The sequence below is a fragment of the Labeo rohita genome, chromosome 20, assembly GCF_022985175.1.
Source record: "Labeo rohita strain BAU-BD-2019 chromosome 20, IGBB_LRoh.1.0, whole genome shotgun sequence".
In the NCBI taxonomy this organism is placed as follows: Eukaryota; Metazoa; Chordata; class Actinopteri; order Cypriniformes; family Cyprinidae; genus Labeo; species Labeo rohita.
This window is the reverse complement of record NC_066888.1, coordinates 11,197,712-11,224,625: the sequence shown is the minus strand read 5'-3', so window position 1 is coordinate 11,224,625 and position 26,914 is coordinate 11,197,712. Positions and strand designations below refer to the sequence as shown.

Genomic DNA, 26,914 nt, shown 5'->3' with positions numbered 1-26,914 from the left:
AACAGCGATTTTTTCCTTCAAGTGCACTGTACACGCGAGGGCTGAGCCAGAACCCATCGCTCAAATGCAACCATACATCACCCTTCTTCTTCCCCACAGACCCAACCTCCAATCCCTAACAGGACACAACAAAAACATACAAACGAGGACGAGCTGCGAAAAGCCTTGCGCTAAATACTGCAGATTCTTTTGCTCTCACTTCTTCTCTTTCACAAGGGGAAAACCGGTGAGGAAAGGGGGAAAAACGTGGAATGTATGTGGTAAATTATTCCAGCACTTGATGGAAATGCATTTGCTTCAAGTGCTGAGGGGAGCACAGAGAGACGGCAATAAAACACATTTGGAGTATTTTTCATTTTCAGGGGAGCGATTGTCTCCCTCAGGGTACAACCACACACACACACAAGACTATAGAAATAGGGCTTTTCACTCTGTTTTGTTTTATTGTAGGGATACACAAAGTGAAATTCCTGAACTGTTATTTGACGTTGTCATATTGCTTTAACTTCCAGATAATACTGCCTCTCTGGTGCTGTTACTGTGATGAGGGGGAAGAGAAAAGACTATCTTGCTGCCTTCATGATCATTGTCTGCGCTAGTCTGTTTCAGCGGATGGCGTCCATAAAGACATGAAACCGATGCAGACTTCCTGACTACTCAATTTACAGTACATCCCCCTAAGCCTATAACTGTTAAAAGAATAGTTCACCCTCATGTTGTTCCAAATCTAATTATTTCTCTTTTTTTTGTTTCACTTAAGAAAGTCATATGCTTTTTGTGTTCTTCATTGGAGCACAGAAGGAGAAGTTAAATGTTCATGCTTCTCTTTTTGCTGTATAATGAAACTCAATGACTTAAACTTGGAAAATAGTGTCATTACATGTCAGCGAGGCATATTTCCATGTATTTGCTTCTTACTGATGTTGCTAATATTAGCATCTGGCTCATATTGTGTTGGTTTGTTTTTTTTATTTATTTTCTATTTTTTTTTTTTTTTTCCCCCAACAAAAAGTAATAAAAATAAATAAATAAATAAATAAATAAAACTATGTATTATTTATTATTATTAGGGCTGGCAGTTTAATGCATTAACTTAATTAATTAGTTATAAATAAAATATATAATGCGATTAAAATAAACCTAAATGTTATTGTTACAACAGTTCAGTAAAAGCTGATATTGTGTTATATTTTAAACACTATATTATGTGTTTTTGCTCAGTGTTGCAGAGAACGTGTTACCTTTAAAGCCATAGCAGAATTGTTTGTCTCCTACCAACACAGTGGTGTTTGTTTTATAAATGAATCCGTATTTTAAATGAATCGTGTGAATCAACGATTCAAAGGCCCATTCATAAAGAGAGCCATTTACTACATTCCTGAATGAATCACTTAATGTGTTCATTAAAGTTTTGTATTAATGTGTCAATATGATGTGAGGTCCAGTTACGAGCGTGACACTAAAACAGACAGTAGTAATGGGTACTTTTTACTTAAGTACATGTCTGAGCACATACTTTAACTTAAGTAAAAAAGTGTAGTCAGTACTTTTAAACATGAGTATCTATACTTCTACTTAAGTGAAGGATGTGTGTACTTTTGCCATCTCTGCTTATCTACAAAAAATTACAAAAACAAAAGATTAATAGTAGTGATACATGTTTCATGAGCACCAAATCAGCATATTACAATCATTCCTGAAATATCATGACACTCAAGACTGGAGAAATGGTTGCTGTTCACTTCCAGAACAACAATTTACAAATAATTTACTCACCTCCTTGTCATCCAAGATGTTCATGTCTTTCTGTCTTCAGTCGTAAAGAAATTATGTTTTTTTGAGGAAAAAATTTCAGGATTTTTCTCCATATAATGGGCTTCAGTTGTGCCCCCGATTTTGAACTTCCAAAATGTAGTTTAAATGCAGATTCAAAAGGCTCTAAACGATCCCAGCCGAGGAAGAAGTGTCTTATCTAGCGATTTTTTTTTTCCGAAAAATAAAAATTTGTATACGTTTTAAGCACAAAAGCTTGTGTAGCACATGCTCTGAGATGCACGTTCTTGAATGATTTGTTCATTTTGAACGGATCTTTAATGTGACTCGGGAAGAACGAGTCGTCTCGGGGAGTGATTCGTTCAGTCGTGCATGCGCAACATCCTATTAGGTTCTGGAATACTGGAATTAGTTCACCTGTTTCGAGTCTTTTGGTTTTTCGAGTCGTTTGTTCATCTTATGGGGCTGTCACGTGATGAACGAACAACTCAAACCCAAAAACTTGTCACATAAGAGGTGAGGTGAGCTAATCCTATCCTAGACTAAAGACTCAGGTAAACAATTAATTAATCTTTTCTGTTTCTTATAGCATTACAGTTTTGTCTTGTTTGTGGTGTAATCAACGTTTGTGTAAGCAGTAGATGTGTTAGGGAAGTAACACGTAACATTTTAATTATATTTTGCTAAAATGAACGAAATGACTCGAAAAAAGATTCGTTCATTTTGTTGAACGAGACTCAAAGGTCCGAGTTGCTAAAATGATCCGAACTTCCCTTCATCATCTGTGTACTCTGGCTCAAAAAGGTAGAAAATGGCGAAAAACTCCATCTTATTTTCTCCTACAACTTCAGAATCGTCCGACATCATTGTAGCTTTCTGTTTGTAAACCGCGTTTGACTTACTTGCACTTTCTTAGTTTTTGTACATTCGCTTTGTAAACATTGGGTCTGTAGTTCCGTGTGACCTTTCGACGTAGAAAACAAAAGAGACAGACTTCTTTCAAAATCTTTAGAACAATCTTACCAAAACCAAACTTTTAAACAAGTAGTGTATATTAAACATCACATAAATATGCACAGAAATTGATTGTGGGACTTGAGATACACAGAATATTAAAAGTTCCACAAGGAAAACCATAATATAGTCATTTAAAACTGAAATGCTCATCATGGAAAGGAAGGTCAGCTTAGTTCTCTTGCATCTACACACAACACCGGTCTGAATGTTCTCTGCTGTATCTGTGTCTACTTACAATGGCGTTCTTACAAATCTACCTTGGCAGTTTTGCTGCAATTCACACTCACACAGCGATTGCGCTTCACAGCTCAGTGAGGCAAATCCTTCAGCGATTGAGATTCACACCTTCAGTGAAGCAACTCCCACAGCAATTCACAAGTCGCATGACGTTGCGATGTGTGATGCGCCTCTAGGATGTCTTAAACAATGAGAAACTAGTCTAGTTATAACGAATTACCTCTACGTGACATTCAACAGCAAGAAATGTAGTGTTCAGGCAGGAAAAGCCACAAACAACCTAGCTGTAAGCTAACACTCGCTAACACTGCTAATGAGTATGTGATTTCTTGTTAAAAAGCACAAAGGGAAACAAAAAAAAAATCAACAGTCAAAATTATTGTATTAATCTTATAAATAAAGCGTCCTAACATTCAAATCAAGTGGAACAGTTGGGTTCCGGATGTAAAAATTGTAATTTTGATTCAGTTGATTTTTAACAGCTTATAAACAGACATACTGTGAGCTACAATGATGTTAATCAATGGCAATTGCTCTTATTGAAGCCTTATTTCAACTTGCTTAACATGTTTAACAGCAGCATTCCCGGTGAAAACTACATTACCCATGATTCTGTGGAGAAAGTTCTAACAATCAGATAAATTTAAACAAGCAAACTGCACCAAAAGAAGTCTTTAGCAGTTGCCCACTCCAATGAAGCACTGTGAATGTCACAATAAATCAATAGTTTTGTATTTCTTAATCACTTTTAATTTGATTGTCATTTGCAATGCTTCATGGGGTTGTAGTTTGTTCCCTTATTTGAAGCCATTAAGTATACAGTTTTGTACCATCTTCTCCAGCTTAGTCGAAATCAAAGTAAAGTTGTAATTCATATTGTTGTTTGTCTGGGTTATGAATCTTTAACAAAGGCTTGTGAAAATCTCTGGGAAACATTAATTGAAAAAATACTTGTAGAATCAAGGCAGCTGAAAAAGGGGGTGGGCACTAATCCAACATTATTTAACTTTTAAAAGATCAGCCTACAGTGTTTTACTATAGTAGTTTCTGCAAACTAAGCTTGGATACAATATATTTTTGCTCTGAAGAGCTCAGAATGAGATTAAAATTGAAGAAATATCAGGAATGATTGCTGACTAAAGGAGGGAAGGTACACCCCGCAAGCGACACTGCATTGTATGCATATTACATCATTTTTCGGTCTATTTATACAAAACTGTAGTGTCTTGAGGGGTCAAAATGTATTTATATGACACATATGGATTTTATACACGTACAAAATGCATTGTCAGGCGTAGGCTATATATTTACATAAAAATACGGATTTGTATAAGGATGTGACACTGTTTTTGAGCACTGGTGGAAGAGGAGACAGTGAGAGTTGTAGATGTCAGGGCTTTCCTCCCACAGAACAGTTGAGATAGAGTGTAGCGTGGCTTTGATCTGCTCTAGCGAAGGAGTGTGTTTGTTAAACACGAGCTGAGTACACGCTACTGTTCCCTTGCCCAGTGAACTGAGCACACATGAGCATAGACATACATATATACAGAGAATATTCTCACTGATCCACGTCCATAAACAGTTTTACTGGACTGGATGCACTATGTGCTTTTATCAGGATCGTACCTTTCTCAAGCAGATTTCCTTATCGCGGTGGCCATCCCATCCCACTTCTGTTGCTATCAGACTGCCGATGAGTGGTTTCACCTGTATAGGTCAAGACAATCAGGACTGTAAAAAGTGTAAAATAAATGCAATCAAATGTACCCTGCTATTTAGTGCGTAGAAGTTAAAAGTGCAGTGTGGAAACAGTTATTTAACACATCATAGTACAGTGAGTGCTATCTATCTATCTATCTATCTATCTATCTATCTATCTATCTATCTATCTATCTATCTATCTATCTATCTATCTATCTATCTATCTGTCAGCTGTCATCTGTCTGTCTGTATGTTTTAGTATCTATCTATTCAAAGAATGTGAAGCATATTGGCAGCATATTTTATGTAACTTTATAATGTAAACCATAATGTTGTACCGAATTACAACAATGATTTAACCCTTTACTAAACAAACATGTCCATTTATTTATTTACTTAATAATAATAATAACAACAACAACAACAACAATAATAATAATTACAATCATATAATTATAATAATATCAATAATAATAATAATAATTATTATTATTATTACCATCAGTATTTTTTATAAACTGTATTATTTTAGTTTTTATTAATTTAAATATTATTAAATAATAATAGTAATAATAATAATAATAATAATTGTTATTATTATTATCACCATTGTCATCATCATTATTATTATTATTATTATTATTATTATTATTTATATATATAATTTATATTATATAATTTATTAGTAGAAGTAGTAGTAGTAGTCATTCATTTATTTATTTATTTATTTATTAAAAGAATATAACTATAAATTCTAGAAATGATCAGTGTCAGTATATTGATACTACAGTTATTGGGAAAAATCCCCTTTATTTATAAAAAAAAAAAGTCAATATTAGACATATCGTCAGATAATCAATATTTTACTAATCAATATTTCGATCATCATCTAGAACCAACTTAATTGAATACTTATAGATTATGGTAAATATTTAAGTGTTTACAAAAAACATTTATTTATCTACAAAATTGTAATTTATTCATTATTTATACTTAATAATAATTGTATTTATTTAGTATATAAATACATTTATTTATCTAGTTATTTAGTAAATGTATTTTATATTTATTTACTTAATAGAACTATAAATTGTAGTATATTGACATTGGTTATTGAACAAAATAACTGTATAACTATATAACTGTAACTGAAATTATAGAGTCTATTTATATATTTCTGTTTATTCTATTTATATATATGTTTTTGATTTAAGACTATTTTTTAAGATTACTAAGATTAATATCATCATATAGCACTAACTTAATGAGATGTTGATAGATTATTGCAGAGACAGAACCTTTCACTAAATAAATACATTCATTAATTGATCTATTTATTTAGTACATTCATTTATTTACAATATATAGCTATAAATTCTATAGGGTTGTGCAGTGTATTGACACCATATCAATTATCGGATGAAATCTGCTTTTCTCATTTATATAGTAGTTGATATTGGAAATTTATTGGCAGATATTCAACATTTTAGAAATCTGATCATCATCTAACACTAACTTAAAGGGATAATGACAGATTACGGCAAAGAGCGAACCTTTTAAAAGCACTACCTCTTCAAGTGCGAGTGTCAAGTGAGCTGCAGTGCACGTATAACAAAACAGCTGTGTGCGTTTGTTCATAAAAGTGAGTTTTATTTCTTGTCAAATGCACAACGACCTTTTACTAATGTTACTTTGAGCAGTGCAGTAAACTTTGAGACCACACACAAGCTCTCTTGTATAACACTCATTTAAATCCACCGGTTATAACGCTGTGAGCTCGGACACCTTGGTGGTCCCACACTGGCTCTTATCTATGAAGCTAAATTTTCCACCACCTCCTTAACATACTGTGAAAGTCACCGCCAAGGAAGCCAACTAAAATAAAACTAAAGCAGTCAAAGTTCAGCGAGATTATTTTTGCTACAGCAGAGGTTTACATACTCCATCCTGAAACACCCAAAGCATTTCACCTTTATTCATTTTCCATATATATACAGCAGAGCCTTTAAATTGGCTCCCATCTGTTCCCGCACTTGTATTCATTGTTGTTTGTGTATTCTTCCACGGAAGCTGCACTGTGTTTTCTCATTGCATTACAGCTTTGATGGATTTGCAGGGAAACGCAGCTTTGACGTTTTTACCCCTTTGCTCAACAGAGTCTGACGCCAGTTTGTCTTGTGCCCCGCGTCTGGCTTTCAAAGATCACTTTGGGAGAATCATGATTTTTATGAAAAATGACCATGGTGGGATATTCAAAAAGTGGTAAATGTTTCTACAGCGGAAGGATGCCTCGCAGCGGCGTGCGCTTTGATCTCGCTGAAATATATTCACGAGTTTTGCGCTTCTGTGACTCAAACCAATGTAAATGCTGATGACTCAAACCCAGAGCTGGAGCCCAAGCTCATTTGTTTTGGCCAAATCCCTGTGTGAGTTTTTAATGCTGTCTGCTGTTGATGCTCTCTGCACATTGTTTGCTAAATGTACGCAGCTGTTTAGATCCTCCTTGTTATTACCGACTCGAAATCTTTATCCTAACGTGGTCAACGCGATTTGGCCTGAAATATTATCGCGGGACGCCAGCGCTGCGTGTGCTCAGAAACTGTTCAATCAGGTGTTATTTCTCAGCCTGTAATGAGGCTACAGAAATATGCTAATGAAACAGACCTCGGTATATACAAGTTATGGATTAGCTGGGAGTATAAATGAATACATTAAGAATTAATTTACTTTAAAGGCCATACCATACATAAACATGTAGATGCTGATCAGAGGCTGTGTACAAGCTGCTGCACACACACACACACAATGTATATATACAGAGTATATGTGTAAACACAGTTGGCACTTGCCCTTTTGATGTCATTTTAATATTTATATTTATGGCCCAGCATTCCTGCTTCAACTGGGGGTTCACCAATTACTGTTTGATCTCAAACTAATTTTTGTGAGAAAATGCATTAAACAAAAACAGCATTAAATTAACTTCACAGCTAAGGCAGCCAATGTTGTTCCCTCTAAATTAAAATGTAGATGTTAATTATGGGTGGCAATCATAAAGATAAAACTATTCTGATTATCCTTTTAACTATTCAGATTTCTATTCAGTGACAAGTTTTCAGATATTATACAATGTCATATTGGTGCGTTTATATTTTATCATTTATGACCATACATTGCATTAAAGGAGCACTCCACTTCCAGAACAACAATTTCCAAATAATTAACTCACCCCCAAAATAATTTACTGTCTGTTGTTAAGAAATTATGTTTTTTTATGGTTTTTCTGCATATAATGGACTTCATTGGTGGCCCGATTTTGAACTTCCAAAATGTAGTTTAAATTCAGCTTCAAAGGGCTCTAAACGATCCCAGCTGAGGAAGAAGGGTCTTATCTAGTGAAACGATCAGTCATTTTTTTCAGAAAAAAAAAGTATACTTTTTCAGCACAAAAGCTTGTGTAGCACAGGCTCTGGGATGCGTGTCCCAGGTCGTTCTTGAACGATTCAATGTGACTCGGGAAGAACGAGTCATCTCGGGGGGATGCGCACATCCTATTAGGTTCTATACTGGAATTAGTTCACCTGTTTCGAGTTGTTTGTTCATCTTATGGGGCTGTCACATGAGGCTGATTTTGCTAAAATGAACGAAATGACTCAAAAAAAGATTTGTTCATTTTGCTGAACGAGACGCAAAGGTCAGAGTTGGTAAAATGATCCAAACTTCCCATCACTACTACGAATCATGTCTTCAAATCACCACAAGTTCATTGTTTACTTTGGCTCAAAAGTGTACTTTGGCTCAAAAAGGTAGAGTATTTTGAAAAACTCCATGTTATTTGTTTGTAAACCGCGTTTGACTTACTTGCACTTTCTTAGTCTTTGCGCATTCGCTTTGTAAACACTGGTCAGTGGTTCCACCTACGTTCCGCGTAACCTTTCGACGTGATTCAATAGTACGTGAACACGCATCCCAGAGCCTGTGCTACACGAGCTTTTGTGCTTAAACAGTATACAAATTTTTATTTTCCAAAAAAAATGACTGATCGTTTCGCTAGATAAGACCCTTCTTCCTCGGCTGGGATTGTCTAGAGCCCTTTGAAGCTGCATTTAAACTACATTTTGGAAGTTCAAAATTGGGGCACCGATGAAGTCCATTATATGGAGAAAAATCCTGAAATGTTTTTCTCAAAAAACATAACTTCTTCACGACTGAAGACAGAAAGACATGAACATGGGGGTGAGTAAATTATATGTGAATTGTTGTTTTGGAAGTGGACTTCTCCTTTAAATGATATAATGTTAATAATACCAAGCTACATGAACTAACATTAATTTGCTTTGCACCTTTAAATAAATAAAATAAATAAATAAATAAATAAAGTAAGTTCGTAAAGTTCAAGCATGTTCATAAAACCAATACTCTAGGTGGTTCACAGAATCACATACAAAGACAAAACACCATTGCAGGGACTGCTGTAAATGGTCTTTGATTTATTTATTTTTTTTAAACATAATTTATATAGTAATTTTTAGTTTTTAGTAATAGTTTTACAAATGTATTGCTGTTTGACAGTTAAATTACATACAAATTAATGTTAACCTATATAGAATTTGTCACTAAAGCTTTCAATAGATTTTTTCCTGACTTTTTACACTGTTTTTTATAGGTAACAAATGCAATCTAGTAACTGGTCTAACTATAGGGCCTGTTTACACCTAATCACTTAATACATTTTCTCTGATCGAATAGCTATCCGATTGTAAAAAGACCAAATGCCCTCTGAAATGATTTTGAGATGGATGTAAATCCGATCTCTTAAACCGCCATCATCATCCACCTGAATTTAAAGGCCCATAAAACACTAAAACACATTTTTTGAGATGTTAACATATATGTACAGGTTGCACATCAGTAAAAACAACAATAGCACTCATTATGTCTATTATTAAGAGAAAAGTGGTTATTTTTTCATTATTTGGAGCAATTTCATTCTTCCGGTTCAAAAGCAAAGTTGGAGAGCAGGATTGCAAGGTTTTCACAACAAAACCCACCCAATTGCTTCTCAAAATTAGCCCAAAAGTGTCCCAATTCCGTTTTTGAGGGGGCCAGTAAAAATCATGTTCCGGGGGGCAAAACTCAACATTTATTGGCAGGCTTCCCCCTGGTAAAATTAGCATTCCAGGGGATAAATAGCATGTTATTGGAGTCGCTTCAAACTGCGGACATAAAAAAACAACCCACGGCAACAGTATTAAAGTAGCCAAATTCTGTGGGAAAACCGTGGACATTGCAACACTGTTGAAGAGGTGATTGGCTGCCGTGGCTGGAGTGTATGGGTCTAGGTCATCAGTTTTACGAGCTTTTCTCTGTATTATTCATGAGAATGAAATTTTATGATCCAATCACTGTGCTGTATTATGCATGAGGTCATATTACAGAGGAGAATTCAAACCTCATGAAAGAGCTTCCACGTCAGTTAATCTCTGTAAACATGGCCATAATAATATTTAATAATTGTAAATAATATTTAATAAATGTAATCATTTCCTGAATGCGTGTCAAAGACTGAAACGGAAGAGAAGAAATTGTTCAATTTATTTTTGTTTTCTTTGCACAAAAAGTATTCTCGTAGCTTCATAACATTACAGTCGAACCACTGATGTCACATTGACTATTATCGATGTCATTATACGACCTTTCTGGGCCTTGATCTTGGTAGTTGCATTGCTGTGCAAGGTCAGAAAGCTCTCGGATTTCATTAAAAATATCTTAATTAGTGTTCTGAAGATGAACAAAGGTCTTACAGGTTTGGAACGACATGAGGGTGAGTAATTAAAGGAGAAGTCCACTTCCAAAACAAAGATTCACATATAATGTACTCACCCCCTTGTCATCCAAGATGTTCATGTCTTTCTTTCTTCAGTCATAAAGAAATTGTTTTTTGAGGAAAACATTTCTGCATTTTTCTCCATATAATGGACTGGTATGGTGCCCTGATTTTGAACTTCAAAAATGCAGTTTAAATGCAGCTTCAAAAGGCTCTAAATGATCCCAAGGCTCTTCAAACGATCCCAAATGCGGTTGTGAATGATCCCAGCCGAGAAAGAAGGGTCTTACCTAGTGTGAAGATTGGTTATTTTAATAAAAATAATACAATTTATATACTTTTTAATGCCAAACGCTCATCTTGTCTTACTCTGCCTGGACTGTTTTTGTTCCAGTTCGTGACAGTTAGGGTATGTCGAAAAACTCAGATTACATTTTCTCCCTCAACTTCAAAATCGTCCTATATCACTGCTTTACCTTTTTTGTTAAGGGTGTTTGATCTTCTTTGCATGTTCACTTTGCAACGACTGGGTCGGTACTTCTGCAGTGAGTTTTTCGACATACCCTAACTGTCTTGAGCCAGAATACACAGAGTTCAGGGAGAGCAAGACAAGACGAGCGTTTGAGATTAAAAAGTATTTAAATTGTATTTTTTTAAATGAAAATAACCGATCGTTTCGCTAGATAAGACCCTTCTTCCTCGGCTGGAATTGTTTACAACCGCATTTGGGATCGTTTGAAGCCGCATTTAAACTGCATTTTGGAAGTTTAAAATCAGGGCACCATATCAGTCCATTATAAAAATGCAGAAATGTTTTCCTCAAAAAATATAATTTCTTTACGACTGAAGAAAGAAAGACATGAACATCTTGGATGACAAGGGAGTGAGTACATTATCTGTGAATCTTTGTTTTGGAAGTGGACTTCTCCTTTAATGACAGAATTGTCATTTTTGGATGAACTAACCGTTTAACAATTAGTTGTAAGCTGTGTGTATTTGAGTCACTAAAAACAATCGACTCATTTGGTATTTCATTCGGGAATTGGATTACAGAGATTGCGCTGTACTGTGTGTTTTTGATTCCCTTAAAACACCTATTATCCTTACAAACACTGTATCTAAATGTCACAGACTTTCCGGTGCAAAATCACATGATTGGTTTACAATCACATGCGGTAAATCTGTATGTGCGCGTCTACGTCGGTGCGATTTTAAGCAAGAGGAGAAGGACGTATCCCAGAGAGTGTTTTGTTCAGTCTTAAAGTGTGGAAAAACAGCTCAAGGTGGCTAAATGGAGATTAATCTCTTGACCTACATTCACCAGCTGAATATCAAGCTTAAAAAATTCTCGCTGGAGGCCCACCAGCATCCCTCCCGCTGCAGTAAGATTTGCAGCAGTGTCCGCTGCGTTACTTTAATCGTTTCCCTAGGCATGCACTTATGATGTGACACCAAACATGGCCTCCGCGGTCCCCCGAGCCCCGCTGCGCCGGTCCCTCATTAAGCTTTGTAAGGATGTTATTATACTGCCATTACACTGTTATTAGGTACTAACACACACACTTACTCAAAAGACAAAAAGGAATTGATTAACTCACATGTAAACTCACAAAACCTCAGGTTCTTTGCCATTGTAAGGCCATTACCATATCTTTCAATATGTCAATTAAACAAAAGAGCCAATCAAACAGTGGGTGCTATTATTCTTATTATTTTTGTGTATAAAGAGGCTACAAAATGGCTCTCTTTCCCATACTCTCTCTCTTTGATGGGCCTTTCTGGATCTATCATCCGCTCAGCCCCACTAGGAACAAAAACGAATCTCCATATTGATTTTTAGAGGGGAGGAATTCATTATATCGTTGCGGCAAGTGGCGTGGCCCCGTATGGAGGCTGCTGATGCACCGATTCAAGTGCAAACCTTGGTGATTAGCTCATAAATATCAGTTGTGAATCATTAATATTGAGTCTAATTATCCAGCTCATTTCTAGCTGTAGTGAAAGTGTCTGAGAGGTGATGGATCGGGGAGGTGTGGGGATGGACCCGGGTAGATGTATTTGTTTATGATGTAGAAATGTGCTGAATTTGATCGATGGGAGAGCGTGAGCAGTGAAGGATTACCGAGCGGCTGTGGTGACAGATATTCTGTCCAACAGCTGGATGAACGCTGGATTAAAAACTCTGTTCTTATCAGAAAACTCCTTAGGGATTACACACACGCTCTTACTGATGTCTATACACACTGACAGACACACACACACACACACACACACTATAAACAACACACACTGCTCACCACAAAGAAAAAATCTTTTTAAAAGTCTAGATTAGAACACATTAGAAATGTACTTTGTGTTGATTCTGGAAAACCCTTACAAAATTTGTTGAATGTAATGACCCAGGTTATGTGGTGCAACCATAAAGAAAAAAATAAAAATAAAATGTTTTCCTCTCATCCTGAATACATTTTTCCTTGCAGGTAACATTATTTTTCTAAAATATTCTGAACTATTAATAAGTTTTCACCACATACACACACACACATAAGATAAGTTCATGTGTATATGAATTGTATGTATTTTTTAAATTAATTTTTTTAATTATTTTAAAAATTATTTTTAGTAAATTATTAAAATTACATTTTTTAAAATTAAATTAAATGTTCAACCATTAAATTAAATTAAATTAAATTAAATTAAATTAAATTAAATTAAATTAAATTAAATTAAATTAAATTAAATTAAATTAAATTAAATTAAATTTGGTCCATACAACCAAAAATGTCCATCAAATCACTATTACGTATATCACTTACATTAAATATTATTACTAACTATTATGATTAACTTATTATACTATACTATATCCTATAAAAATTCATCATGACATTAAAAAAGAAAAAAAAAAAAACCTAAAATGCTATTTATTTGAAAAATAGAAACATATTCAAGTTAATCTATATGTGAATTGCATTTTGTATTTAAGTTACTGTTATTATGAATTTTATTTTGTCATTCATTTTTTACAATTATTTTGAAATTAAATAATTATTTTTTTAAATTAAATTAAATGTTGAATCATTAAATGAAATTTTGACAATTTCAGTTATTTCTAATTTAATTTAATTAATTACATTTGTTCTGTAAAACCAAAAATTTCCATCAAATCACTATTACTTAACTATTACTATTAACTCATAAATATAATTACATTTATCAAATGTTATTTCACATCCTGAATATTATTACTGACTATTACGATTAACTTACTATACTATATATCCTAAAAAAAAAAATCATTATGACATTAAAAAAGGGGGGGGAAACAATACTACAATGCTATTTATTTTAAAAATAGAAACATATTTAATTTATTAATGAATACAATTTAATCTATATGTGAATTGCATTTTTATTTAAGTTACTGTTATTATGAATTTCACTTTTTCATCATATATATATATATATATATATATATATATTTTCTTATTTCTAAAAAAAAAAAAAAAAAAAAAAAAAAAAAAAAAAAACATTATGACATTAGGGAAAAAATGTAAATGTTTGAAAGAAAAAAAACAATCCAAAAATTTAAATAAATTTAAATAAATTAAATTAATTCAAATTAATTATGACATTAATAAACAAAATAGATAGATGTGTTTAATTATGTATGTTTATAAAACATATTCAAGTTAATGTATATGTGAATTGCGAATTTTCTTTCTTATTTTCTTTCTTTCTTCATTATTATTATCATTATTATTAATTAATTAATTAATTAATTAACTTATTATTATTATTATTATTTTATTATTTTTTTTATTATTATTATTATTTTTTTTTTTAATGAAATGAAATTTGGTCAGTAGAACCAAAAATGTCTATCATAACAATTACCCACAACTTTACTTGTTGTAAACATAAAGGAAGACATACTGTCTCCTGCTTTCAGATAAATCTTAATTTTAATGATTTCTAACCCAAACATACCTCTAAAAGAAAACATTTCATCATTTCCATCCTCCAAAAATCCCTAAACATGGATTCTGTCAGATTTATCTCACTTCTGGGACAACTATGCCTTCAAATTACATCTGAGCACACACACACAAATAATAATATTAGTGAGAGTGATAGATCACGAGGAGCCCATGTGAACGGTATGGTTCTGAGCTGGTATAACTAATACGGTTTTGGCTCAGATGATTAATATGTCTATTAGAGGAGAGATGAGACTGATTGACTGCTTTAATCCCTTTACAATCTGTTAGATGTGGGTTAATACGTAAAAACTGGTCTTGGTTTACTAACACGCATACAAAGCGAAAGCGAGAGAGAGAGAGACAGACAGGGAGACACAGCTCCAGACTGTCTCGGTTTGAAGTACAACAGCTTTAAAAAGTACAAAAGCCCAGAGCTCCTCAAAGATCAGTCCAGTGCGGTCAAAACCCTGCTGAGGGTTTGTGTACAAGAGCTGAACAGAGAAATAAAGAAGTGTCTCTCCAGAACAGCAAAGCTGAAAGAGGATCTAGCAGTGGTAAAAAGGATCAGGAGGACAGAAGGAGCAGAAGTGAGTGGAGTTGTCTCAGGGTTTAGGGATGAGTTGCATCAGAGAGATATGACCTAAGGCGCCTGCTCGCTCACAGATCCAAGCCTCCAAAACAACAACATCTAGTCCAGCACAGCTGATGCTAACTGGCTCTCATCGATATGTCAGACAACAAAAGGACAGTTTTATCATCACAAGACCTTGTAGCAGACGTCTTAAGAGGATTGGACAATTTAGATGAGATCTAGTGTATCCTAAAGTATATAAAAACCAAAACAGAAAAACAATGACATGAAAATGTAGTCACTTTAAATCTGTATTATTGTCTTTCTCCCTATTCAATGTACCATATTTTCATAATACAGATTTTCTAATACAGAAAACACTGAAAAACCTCCATGAACGAAGGAAAAATTGCACCCAAAAGCACAATTAAATTTTTCAAAAACAATCCCTGCTCATGAATTACCCAAACTCAAGAGCAGAATAAAAGTAGCCAATTAAATTAGAAATAAAACTAGAGTGCATTACTTTTTTGGGAATCTTAAACTAAGAAATGTAGTCTAGCTCTATAAAGACACTCTAGTATGTACCTGGTATAATCAGAACAGCTGCTAATAATGACTGATTATAAAGTTTGAACTTGACTTTAACTTCTAAAATGAGCTTTTGAGAAGCACCTTCAGTCGACTAAAAATTAGTGAGCACCATCTGGCAGTACGGACGGCTAGGCAGAAAAACCATGAATGCTACAAGACAGAAAATGATGTCAGCAGTGCAAAGAGACAGCTGGACTTTTTGACAAAATGTTAAAATGTACCAAACTGAAAGATTTTTTATCATAATCAGATAGAATATTCCTCAAATTGGCCTCACAGTCAATGCTGAACTACTCTTTTTTAATTGAAGAACGCACGAAACGCACACTGTTCTTTTATTGCCCTGTTATTTATGATATATGTATTTGACTAATTTGATATCTTTATCATAACAATCAGATTTAGCTTATAAACCCTCTTCATTATTAAAAGAGCCTCCATTTTCTTGTCTGCAACTTTGCCGCATTATGCATTAATTAAGTGAATCAGCTTTTGTGCTTTGTAAAACTGTGAATGTAGACATTAAGCCACACAAAAGCCCGTGACTAAGATATATAAACCCTAAAGAATCTAGTAAGATAATACGCTAATAACAGCAAATGTCTGTCTAATGCTAATGAACAATTACCCACTAAGGACTTCACACTCTCCCCTCATCATTTCGCTCATTTTGCTTCATCTGCAGAAAATCTCTGACAAATCATAATGACACGGCTCTGTAAAAAAACAAAACACAATTAACAGTCACCCCATGCGCATTTTAAAGTGTGTGCGTGAATAAATTAAGAACATTTCTGTTTGTTTTTGCAAGACTAGCACTTTTCTGAAGTACCTCCAATTAACCACGTTCACTTAAGTGAAGAAAACATTTGATTTTACAGTCTCACCCAACTTACACTGTGACTGAACACTTATCAATATAATTAGTTTTGCAATATTCAAGGGGAGATCGCATACTCATTTTCCACAAGTTGATATGTTTAGGTTCTTCACGAACACCCTTTTTTACCTTGTCAAAAACAGCTGTTCACAACAACCAGTTTCAGTGCATGTCTCTTTAAATGTTAATGAGCTCTGCTCACTCCGCCCCCTCTCTTCTGTTTTTTTTTTTTTTTTTTTTTTTTTGTGTGTGTGTGTATTTGTTGAAAATGAAGACTCTTATGTTCACTTTATATCCAACTACAAAACACCTGGATTGCTTACAATACATTGTTTCCAGCTACTTGAGGGCGGAGAAAAGTGGTCGTGGGTGGGGCTTGAGTAAAATATGATGTCATACCGCTCAGAAAATCAAAATGGCTTAATAATAAAGAGGTGAATGGGTTTTTATCATTGTAGGGTGGTTGAGTTCAAACACTAAGACACGTTTATATGCCAACACCATGTAAAAGTGAATTTTGCATTGGATAGTAAGTCATTCAGATGAGCAATATCTCTCTGCATTCTGCAAATGCATTATGCAAACAGATTTTTTTCAAGTATTTAATTACCTTATCAATTCGCAAGTTATTTACCCATTTGGTAAAACAAAAATGTAATACAAAAATGTGTATCTTTCAAAGCTTTACATTCTACTAGACACACACAAATATTCTGTCTTTATAAATTTATAAGTATAAGGTTGAACATTCTACCATCAAATACAATAGGTAAATATGTATTTCAATCATTTTTACTGAGATACTCTCAAAGCTTAGCAATGCAGTAGTTAAACATTTTTAACAGAAGCAATTCCATTATGTCCTTCACTAGTTTGAAAGGTGATTCAGTAGATTATTTACACTTGCAAAACAACACCTAGTATTGGTCGCGGTGTAACCTGACATCATTCCAAATCAAAGAAAAACAATTAGGACAGGGTGTTTAATCAAATTGTACTTTTAATTATGGCTTCCAAAGATTATGAGCTTTGTGTTTAGGGAAGCACCAATCTGACACTCAGTATTGGTATATTTTATCTGTCATAAAAGCACCATAAATGTTTTCATGCACTACATTCTGTGTCTTCTGAAAGTGTTCGATAGCTTTATTTGAGAAACAGTATAAGCTGTTAAATTTATGTTTACAGAAATTCATTCTCCATTCAGCATTCAGCATTCAAACAGTGTGTCTCATTCGGTTATAGTAGTCAGCACAGTAAAACTTTCTCCAAGATGCTCTCATTATTATGTATAATCTGAACATAAAGGTCTGTACTTTTGTTTGACAGAACTGTATTTTGCTGGAGTTTATTGTTGATTCTAAATTGTGAGGTATTCGCTATTGAATTAAACTTTCAATTTAAAATCCTGATGAACAAGGTTAAGTAAACAGTTGAATAGATGCAATTTACTTGCACACAATATCTCTTGATATTAAAAACTTTTCATGATGGGACAAGGTCCGCCCTTGAGTCAAAGAAGTGATGTTGCTTTAAAGTGCATTCTGCATCTGGGATGCACATTTTTGTGCCACAGACTAGCATCAGTATCAGCTCATACTCAAAGTTTAGTGTAATATTATAAATTAATTCTGCACAAAAAGGCACAAGAAGAGAATTTAAACTTAAAGGGATAGTTCATCCAAAAATGAAAATTACCCTAAGGTTACTCACCCTCAAGCCATCCTAGGCGTAAATGACTTACTTCTTTCAGATTACTACAATCACAGTTTAGTTAAAAAAAAAAAAAAAAAACTGGCTTTTCCAAGGTTAAAAATGGCAGTGAATGGGTGTTGAGATTTTAAACCCCCAAAAAGTACATCCATCCATCATAAAAAGTACTCCACATGGCTCCAGGGTTTTTAAAGTGAATCGATGCATTTGTGTAAGAAAAATACCCATATTTAAAACTTTATAAAAACTTTAAATGCATGTTCATGAGAGAGTGGGATTCCAGCAGATGAAAGACGATGTAGGTGAAAAGTGACAAAGCGGAAATGAAAGGAGAGAGCAAAACAAAACACAGGGCATGAATTAGAAGTACAAAAAGAGGATTTGTAAAGAAAATCGTCAGAGGATTTCGATATAAGCCAAGTGGAGGCTGGTTTTCCTTTGCTGTAAACAAAACCTGGTTCTCACATGACTAGCAAATTCTCACCGGGGCTTACGCTACACCTACATCCTAAGTTATTCCCTGGAACACCACTCTCTCGTGAACATGCATACAACAGTTAGCAGAAGTTCATGAAGTTTTAAATATGGATATTTTTCTTACACAAATGTGTCGATTCACTTCAGAAGTCCTTTATTAACCCATTGAAACCATGTGGAGTACTTTATATGATGGTTGGATGCACTTTTTTGGCTTCAAAATCTCAGCAGCCATTCACTGCCATTATAAAGCTTGGAAGAGGACTTTTTTTATATATAACTCTGATTGTATTTTTCTGAAAGAAGAAAATCATATACGCCTGTAGGATGGCTTGAGGGTGAGTAAATCATGGGGTAATTTTCATTTTTAGGTGAACTATTCCTTTAAGTAACATGCTAGGCAAATTGGAAATTGTGGGAAGATTTAAATTAAAAAAATTCAGCCATACATACTGTCCTTTACTGTGCTTTACAGCTTTGGTCTTTTATGCCTTTATAGGATAGTACAGGAGCAGAGAGAGGGGAATGGGGTCAGTAAAGGACAGAGTCAGAGCTTGAACTCGGGTCACCTGAGACGCAGCTGCGCTGAATGTTGAAGCGCTGCCCACACTATTCTAGCTATTCCTTTGACCAAGTAGAACATACTTTACCAAAAGGTTGACTATATATTTTCAGTAGGTTGTTGCAGAGTGCACTACAACGATTTATATCCACTGTTAAAAACACATTCAACAAGTCAAATAAATGCATGATGTTTCCTATGAATAATCGTGTTAAATGACCATGATCTCAATATTGACCAAACTATTCGTCATTATGATGTTATGCCATAATCAAGCAGGCTTTAGAACTGAAACTCTCCATCCATCTGCAATTTCTACAAATTACACTTTTACAAGAAAAACGATCTCAAGTACCACTCATGCACCTCTTGTTAACAAATGAACAATAAAAGCTAGTGTGCTAGTAAGTGCTTGATAGCCTGGTCACAGTGAAGCACCTTTAAATATGAGCTGAGTAATCCTTTGAATTTACATTATGCAATGTACACACTAATCAGTTGCATTGACAATTTTCCCTCAGTTTAGATCAATAAACCTTTGTCTGAATTTTAATTAAGAAGCCTCAATATGATGTTATATGTTTCTCTTACATGATTCATTTCTTCAGTTTTACATTTTGGAGTCACATTACTTATTTTTGGGTTCTACCAGTTTGCACTCTACTTGTAACCAACAGCACTCATTAGCATGCTAAACATCAAACACTCATTAAGTAAATCAGCACTGACACGTTCATTATGCACATTGTCAACCTAGACATTATAAATACAATAAATGTTCCCTATTTCGTTTTCTTGCCCAAAAACAACTAAAATAATACGTAAGTCACATTTCAGTTCAGTTCAGTTCACACAGTTTCAGTTAATGCCAACAAAAATAATTTATATAGTTCCACAGGGCTCTACGCTTACTTTTCTTTTTAGGAGCACAGTCAGATTTTAGGAGCACATTCTGAACAATAATCAAAAAATCTGATGAAAAATTAGGCTTCCCATTACGGGGTGATATTTAACTCCTTAGTGTGATTTACAAAATTTTGTTTTTACCTTTATAATGGCATTTTTCTAACTTATGTAAGTATGTCATCTTCTACTTTAAAGTATTACACAATTATATTTTAGAAGCTTTTTTTTTATATAAGCTAATTAAAACAACAGAATAAGAACAAGTAGAATAAGAATAAGTTACCAATCAAATGAAATCAGTATTAACAAAATTAATATTTACTACAGAAGTGGCATAGAAGAACACAAAAGTGCTTTGTAGGTGTATGTTCCTGTTTACTGAGGCTCAGAGGTGGCATGAGTGCAATCAAATTTATAAATTCATGTCGAGATTATTATTTTAAATATAACATTTTGAATATAGAAATATTAAATGATTTAAATAACTGAAAAGATACTAAAGTTACTGAATAAGTAACTGGTAAGTTATTGAATTAATATTTATTCATTTGACTCATTCGAACGGCTGATTCATTCAGGAATAAAACAAGTGAGTGTCTTTATGAATGGAAAAATGAATCATTGACTCACTAGATTAGCTTAAAAACACACATTCATTCATAAATGAAACACCGCTGTGTTTGAATGGAGGTGCGCAGCGGCTCAGTTGTGACTTGTTTCAGACTATTTTTGATGATGAAATAGAGCAAAATCAGGCAATAGTGTTATAGTCAGGCAATGTAAGTCACTTAATATTAACTTCTTGTTTATTTAACTGTTGTATTAAATCAATCTCTCATTTACAAACTCCCTTAAAAATCACTAAAAGCTGTCACTCATCTTAGGTCATCACGGTCTCACAAAGTTCCATAATAATAAACAAAGCTCTCTACACTCCCTGCAGAAAAAAAACAAAAACAAAAAAAAAAAACAGCTCAAACCAGCCTAGGCTGGTTGGCTGGTCTTAGCTAGTTTAAGCTGGTTTTAGCTGGTTGTTCCAGCTGTTTTCCCAGACTGACCAGCTAAGGAAGTGGCCAAAACCCTTCTAAATGAATAACCAGCTAAAACCAGCCAACCAGCTTAGGCTGGTTTTAGCTTTTTTTTTTTTTTTTTTTTTTTTTTTTTGTTTGTTTGTTTTTCAGCAGGGCTGCACAATGAATCTTTTATTGACACTCTCTCTAAACTTTGTTTATGAAAGGATTCGTCAGATATGTCTGTGATACGCAACGCTGCAAAAACACGTAGAAACCTTTGAAGCTGCCCTCAGCACAAACACAAATATACTGATTGGGTAAGTTGCACTGGTGCTCCTAAATATTTTTCATACATTTAAAATATTTCATTGCAAATGCGACTGAACTGTCACACTGCAGAGTCCTGTTCCAACACAATTTCATTAGTGTTAATTAACTTCCATTTTATAAAACTTAAAAGGGAAACCTTAACTAAATTTATATAAGTAAACAACATTGGTAACACTATAATAAGGTTCAAATAAATTAGGTCATGAACTAACATACAACATTTTTTTTTCAGCATTTTAAGCTAATTTTTGAATATACCATTGTTCAAGTCATGTTCATTCATAATGTATTACCTAATGTAAATTAATACAATTTAAAATGTTAAAACATACGGAGAGTACTATTAACGTTAACTTAGCTTAACACATGCTGTAAAAGTATGTTCATTTCAGGTATCTTCAAAGGGTCATCAGATGAAAAGTTCACTTTTTCAAATCGAGCCATTTTTAGATGCCTGTCGGTGTGGTGTCACAGAGGCCACTCCTACGTTAGTTGATTGACATGAGCGTCTTACCTCAGATCAGCTGTAACAGTTCGACCTCCATTGTTTCGATGCCGGAGCAGGGATGCAAGTTAGACAAGAATATCTCCGATTGAGGTGTTGTGTTGCTGCATGTAATAATGAACAGTGGTCGTCATTTACTCCCGACATCTGAGCCGCTGAAGATGCAGTGGATTAAGTTTGTTTGTAAAGGGGATGCACCTCCCGATCTACATAAAAGTGTCTATGTTCACGCAAATCATTCATGATCCAGCTTCACTTACAGCAGAAGTGAGTATAAGGGTTTTTTTATGAATCTCTGCAATCACCTTTCCTAATAACGTGCTAGTTAGCAAGTTTTGTGGCTAAACGTGCTAAATGCGGCTAAAGTAAACAATCTCTCGGAGCAGCTCGTCACTCCACAGAGAGAAGAGAGGGGCGGGGCGAGCAGAGCTCCTTTGCATTTAAAGGAACAATCCCTCAGAATGGGATGATTTTTGCATGGTCATTTTGACAAGGTAAAAAGGGTGTTGTTTTACACAACCACTGACATTTTGTCTTGTCTAAAATGGGCATCCAATGAACCTTTAAGATTGTAACTAACTAATGGCAACTAACTGAACCTTAAAATGTTGCAAAATAGTAAGAAAAAAAAGTAAGAAAGAAAGAAATGCTAGAGCAAAACCATAAACTATTTTGGTACTGTGTTGGGTCGCCACTTGATGTCAAAATCCTGAAGCGAAACCAGTTGAGAACTACTGAACTAGAGATAAATCAGCAGGGTGGGATGTGGAGATGAAATGAGGGGAGACAGAAAGAGCAAAAGCGAGGGTGATCTGTTGCGATCTTTCAAGGGAAAAACGCTACACTGGCTGAAGTGTTTGAGCCCGGCAGCACAGGCCCCTCAGAAAGCCGAGTCCCCTTTCACCATCTCCACTTTCTCTTTCATTCGCTCTCCCCCCTCAACTACTTCTGTCTGTCTGGAATAGATTGGTTATGATTCCTTTTTGCTGCAGGCGGGAGACCCGGCCTCCTCAACCGTACCTTACAAGCACACATACACACACACACACAATCACATTTTCACTCCTCTACATTCTCCATTATCACTTACATATACACAGCCTTAGAGAAGACAGAGCTGTAATATCTTTGCAGGCTGTTCTCTCTCTCTGTCTTTCTCTCGCTCAGAAACATGAGTTCAGCCTATAAAAGAGAAGGCCTTGGGCTGCAGATGCTGAATTTAAACTGGACACAACTATGAAATCCTCAATCATCCAGAAACGAGAACAAAGAACCTGCAATTGGATAGTTTTGTGCTATACGTTGTGTGTGTGTCTTTAAGGAAGGGCTAGTCGTACGGCTGTTGAAAAGTCGGATAAATGAAAATCTCGTCTGGCTGTGTTGTGTGGAAAGGCCTTGAACTCACTGTGTGAGTGTGTCCAAAGCAGTGTCTTCCTGAATTTCTATCACTTAGACATTCGCTAACCATCTAGGAGACATTAGCCACAACCCAGGCGCGCTCTCCTTTCAGCAGATGTTAATGTGCTTTTATGCTAGCTCTGAGCGCGAGGGGAATTGGGTTAGGGCGAGTACTGCGGGCGGCTGAAGCGTTGCTTGGATCTGCACTTAGCGGTTCACAGCTAGCTCTCTGCGGGGCTTTAGCCTAGCACTTACACAAGTCTCACTCGTTCCGCTACATAGGTACCACCCGCCTTTCCACGGCAGTCAGATTGCATATCGCTTCTTTGCAAATTAGCCACAAACATGACTATTTTAATGTGTAAGGGAGATGTTTTTAATGTGCTCTGTGGCAGATTCAGGAAGAGTTCTCGAGCGCAGCTAATCTCCTGCATTAGCATGGCGCTTCCACACTTCCACCTTTAATAATACATGTTATATTAAATGGAGGAGGCTAAGAAACCCTCCCTCGTGTCCTCTTTTCCCTTGACCTCGGACGAGACTGAACGGTTTCCAGTGATCTCTCTTTCTCTCTCTCTCTCTAAGAACTGAAAAAAGAAAGTTTTTCCTAAGAGTAAAGAGGTAGTGGTTTGCTTTGTTCACATCTGGCAGAGTCTGGCTTTAATCCCGCTCAACACACATGATGAGAGAGCAGTGGATTATGGGAGGAATAATCTGCACTTAGATTTTGAGCCTTCCAGATCTGAACTTGAATTTGTCTGATGTGACTAAAGCTCAGCGGCGCAGCTGTTCAAGGAAAGACAAGGAAATGTTTTTTTAACCATGGATGGAAAATAATCTTTCAAGATTTCAGATTATTAAAAAAAGTAATGCAATACAAAGATTTCTAAATACTATAGAGTAAGTTTGCCAGAAAATGTGATTTGTGCAAGCTCCCAGGAGGTCAATGCAATTGGTCCTTATATGGAAGACAAAAGCTTTTCAGACAGAATTCATCTGAAAAGTCAAAGGGTCATGAATACCGACTTCATCAGGATATATCAAATATGAAGGATTATTGAAGTTTTCTTATTTTACAGGACCATGACCCTCAATCAGGGGCAGTAGTCGAGAAAAGATAAAAATAAAAGCAAGCTATAAAAATGCTACATAAAATATATAAAAAAATCATAATACAAAATGTCAACACTGTGCCGAAAAAAAAAAAAAAAAAAAAAAAACACCAAATAAATTAATAAATATAATTTAATTTACCAATAAATAAATAAAAATGATACAAATCTTCATAAGATTTTTATATTGGCAACAATGTGCCAATATAATATTATACTTACTGCATATTTTGATTTTACAAGTAATATTTTTATTTGACCTCTATTAGTTGTTTGTGGGTGTTTCACAACAAGCATTACCACATGTCACTCACATTACAAGTCTTGTCTTCTCAACTTTACAGGTAACACAGGTAACATTACAGGTAAATTTTACCGGTAACACAGAAGTCTTCTGACTAATGGTTAGTTACCACCACCAAACACCAGCGTTCAACAGTTGTTGGATTTTGGTGAATCAGTATGTTAATCGTGTTTGCATTTGTTTGCTTCTGTTTTCACTGAGTGAACATGTTTAATTGGGACTTGGGAAATGTTTGCACAGTCTGGTGTGATTTTCCAACAAACCTTTGACGTAATAAGTCTTTATTGCTAACCATTGCTTAGATGACGTGGCACAAAAAGTATCCTTGCCAACTCTATAGAAATTAATGTCCATTGAAATGCAATGAGGAAAAAAGCAAAGCAAACCAAAGCATATCAAAGCAAAGCAAATAGAAAAAAAATAAATAAACAAAAACAAAACAAATCAAACAAAAACAAAAACAACAACAACAACAACAACAACAAAAAAAAATGAAACGGAAGCAAATTAAAGCTAAACAAAAATAAAAAAAAAGCAAATCAAAGCTAAACAAAGCAAAACGCAAAACAAACCAAAGCATATCAAGGAAAAACAAAAAAACAAAGTAAAGTTAAACAAAGCAAATCAAACAAAAAATGAAACAGAAGCGAATCAAAGAATAATAAAAAAAAAAACTAGACAAAAGCAAATCAAAGCTAAACAAAGCAAACAAGAATTAAACAAAAGCAAATCAAAGCTAAACAAAGCAAAGTGAAAAAAGTAAAGCAAACAAAAGCAAAATAAAATAAAAAGCAAAGTTAACCAAAGCAGAGCAAAGAAAAACTAAACAAAGCAAACAAAAAATAAAGGCAAATCAAAGCTAAACAACGAAACAGAAGCAAATCAAAGAAAGTAAGGCAAACAAAAACTAGACAAATGCTAATCAAAGCTAAACAAAGCAAACAAAAAATAAAGGCAAATCAAAGCTAAACGAAGCAAAGTAAAAAAAGAAAAATATATCTAAACAACAAAAAAAGCAAAACAAACCAAGCATATCAAAGAAAAGCTAAATAAAAAAGCTAAAAAGTTAAACAAAGTAAAGCACAGCAAAGAAAGAAAAAAACTAAACAGAAAAAAAAAAAAACTAAACAGAATCAAATCTAGCTAAACCAAGCTAAACCAAGCAAAGCAAAAACTAGAGAAAAGCAAATCAAAGCTAACAAAAACCATCAAAACAAAATGCAAAACAAACCAAATCATATTAAGGAAAAACAAAATAAAAAGCAAAGTTAAACAAAGCAAAGCAAAGAAAAACTAAACAACAGGAAAACAAATAAAAAAATAAACAAAAGCAAATCAAAGCAAACAAAAGCAAATTAAAGCTAAACAAAGCAAAACAAACAAAAAAACTAAACAAAACTATCAAAACAAAAAGCAAAAAATAAAAATAAATAAATAAAATAAAATAAAAATAAAGAATACAATTTTCTTTTGATGAGACACAATGAGACACAACGTAAGTGAACACATTAAAAAAGTGTTTTACAAAAAGTTATGTTCTAATAAGAACCCAAATACAAGATTTTTGTCCGTGGCTTCATCCGCAGTGTATTCCTTTTCAGTCACCATTATTAAAGCAGAACAACTAAATGCATAAATGCATGTCAATCCATCCATTTTCCAAACCTTGTCCTATAGGGTCAGCAGGATGCTGGAGCCCATCTCAGCATCTCGGGCCATAGATAGGAAACCATCCTGGATGGATGACCAGTCCATTACAAAAGACACATTACAAACACACCCAGACATTCACACTTACAGTCAATTTAGCATATCCAACATACCTTGAGGAAACCCACACCAAACTCTGCCCCATAAATACACGTTTGTTAATACAAATGTGTGTACAGATTGTTTGCTGTGGAAATACAAATCAGCATTAACACCCCACTAAAATCACAATCTCATGCATATTAATGCACAAGAAAGAAACTATTGGCTGATATCCAGCTGACCAAAAGCAGGCTGTGTT

At 34.5% G+C, this 26,914-nt stretch overlaps 1 long non-coding RNA gene across 1 annotated transcript in view; it reads right to left on the bottom strand.

Moving 5' to 3' along the window:
- Positions 1-4,674: 4,674 nt before the first annotated feature.
- LOC127183366 (uncharacterized) overlaps positions 4,675-26,914 on the bottom strand; it is an 81,559-nt gene continuing 59,319 nt past the window's right edge. Inside the window, exon 3 of the long non-coding RNA XR_007830029.1 lies at positions 4,675-4,734. This is a non-coding gene — a long non-coding RNA (uncharacterized LOC127183366). The remainder of the gene's footprint in view (positions 4,735-26,914) is intronic.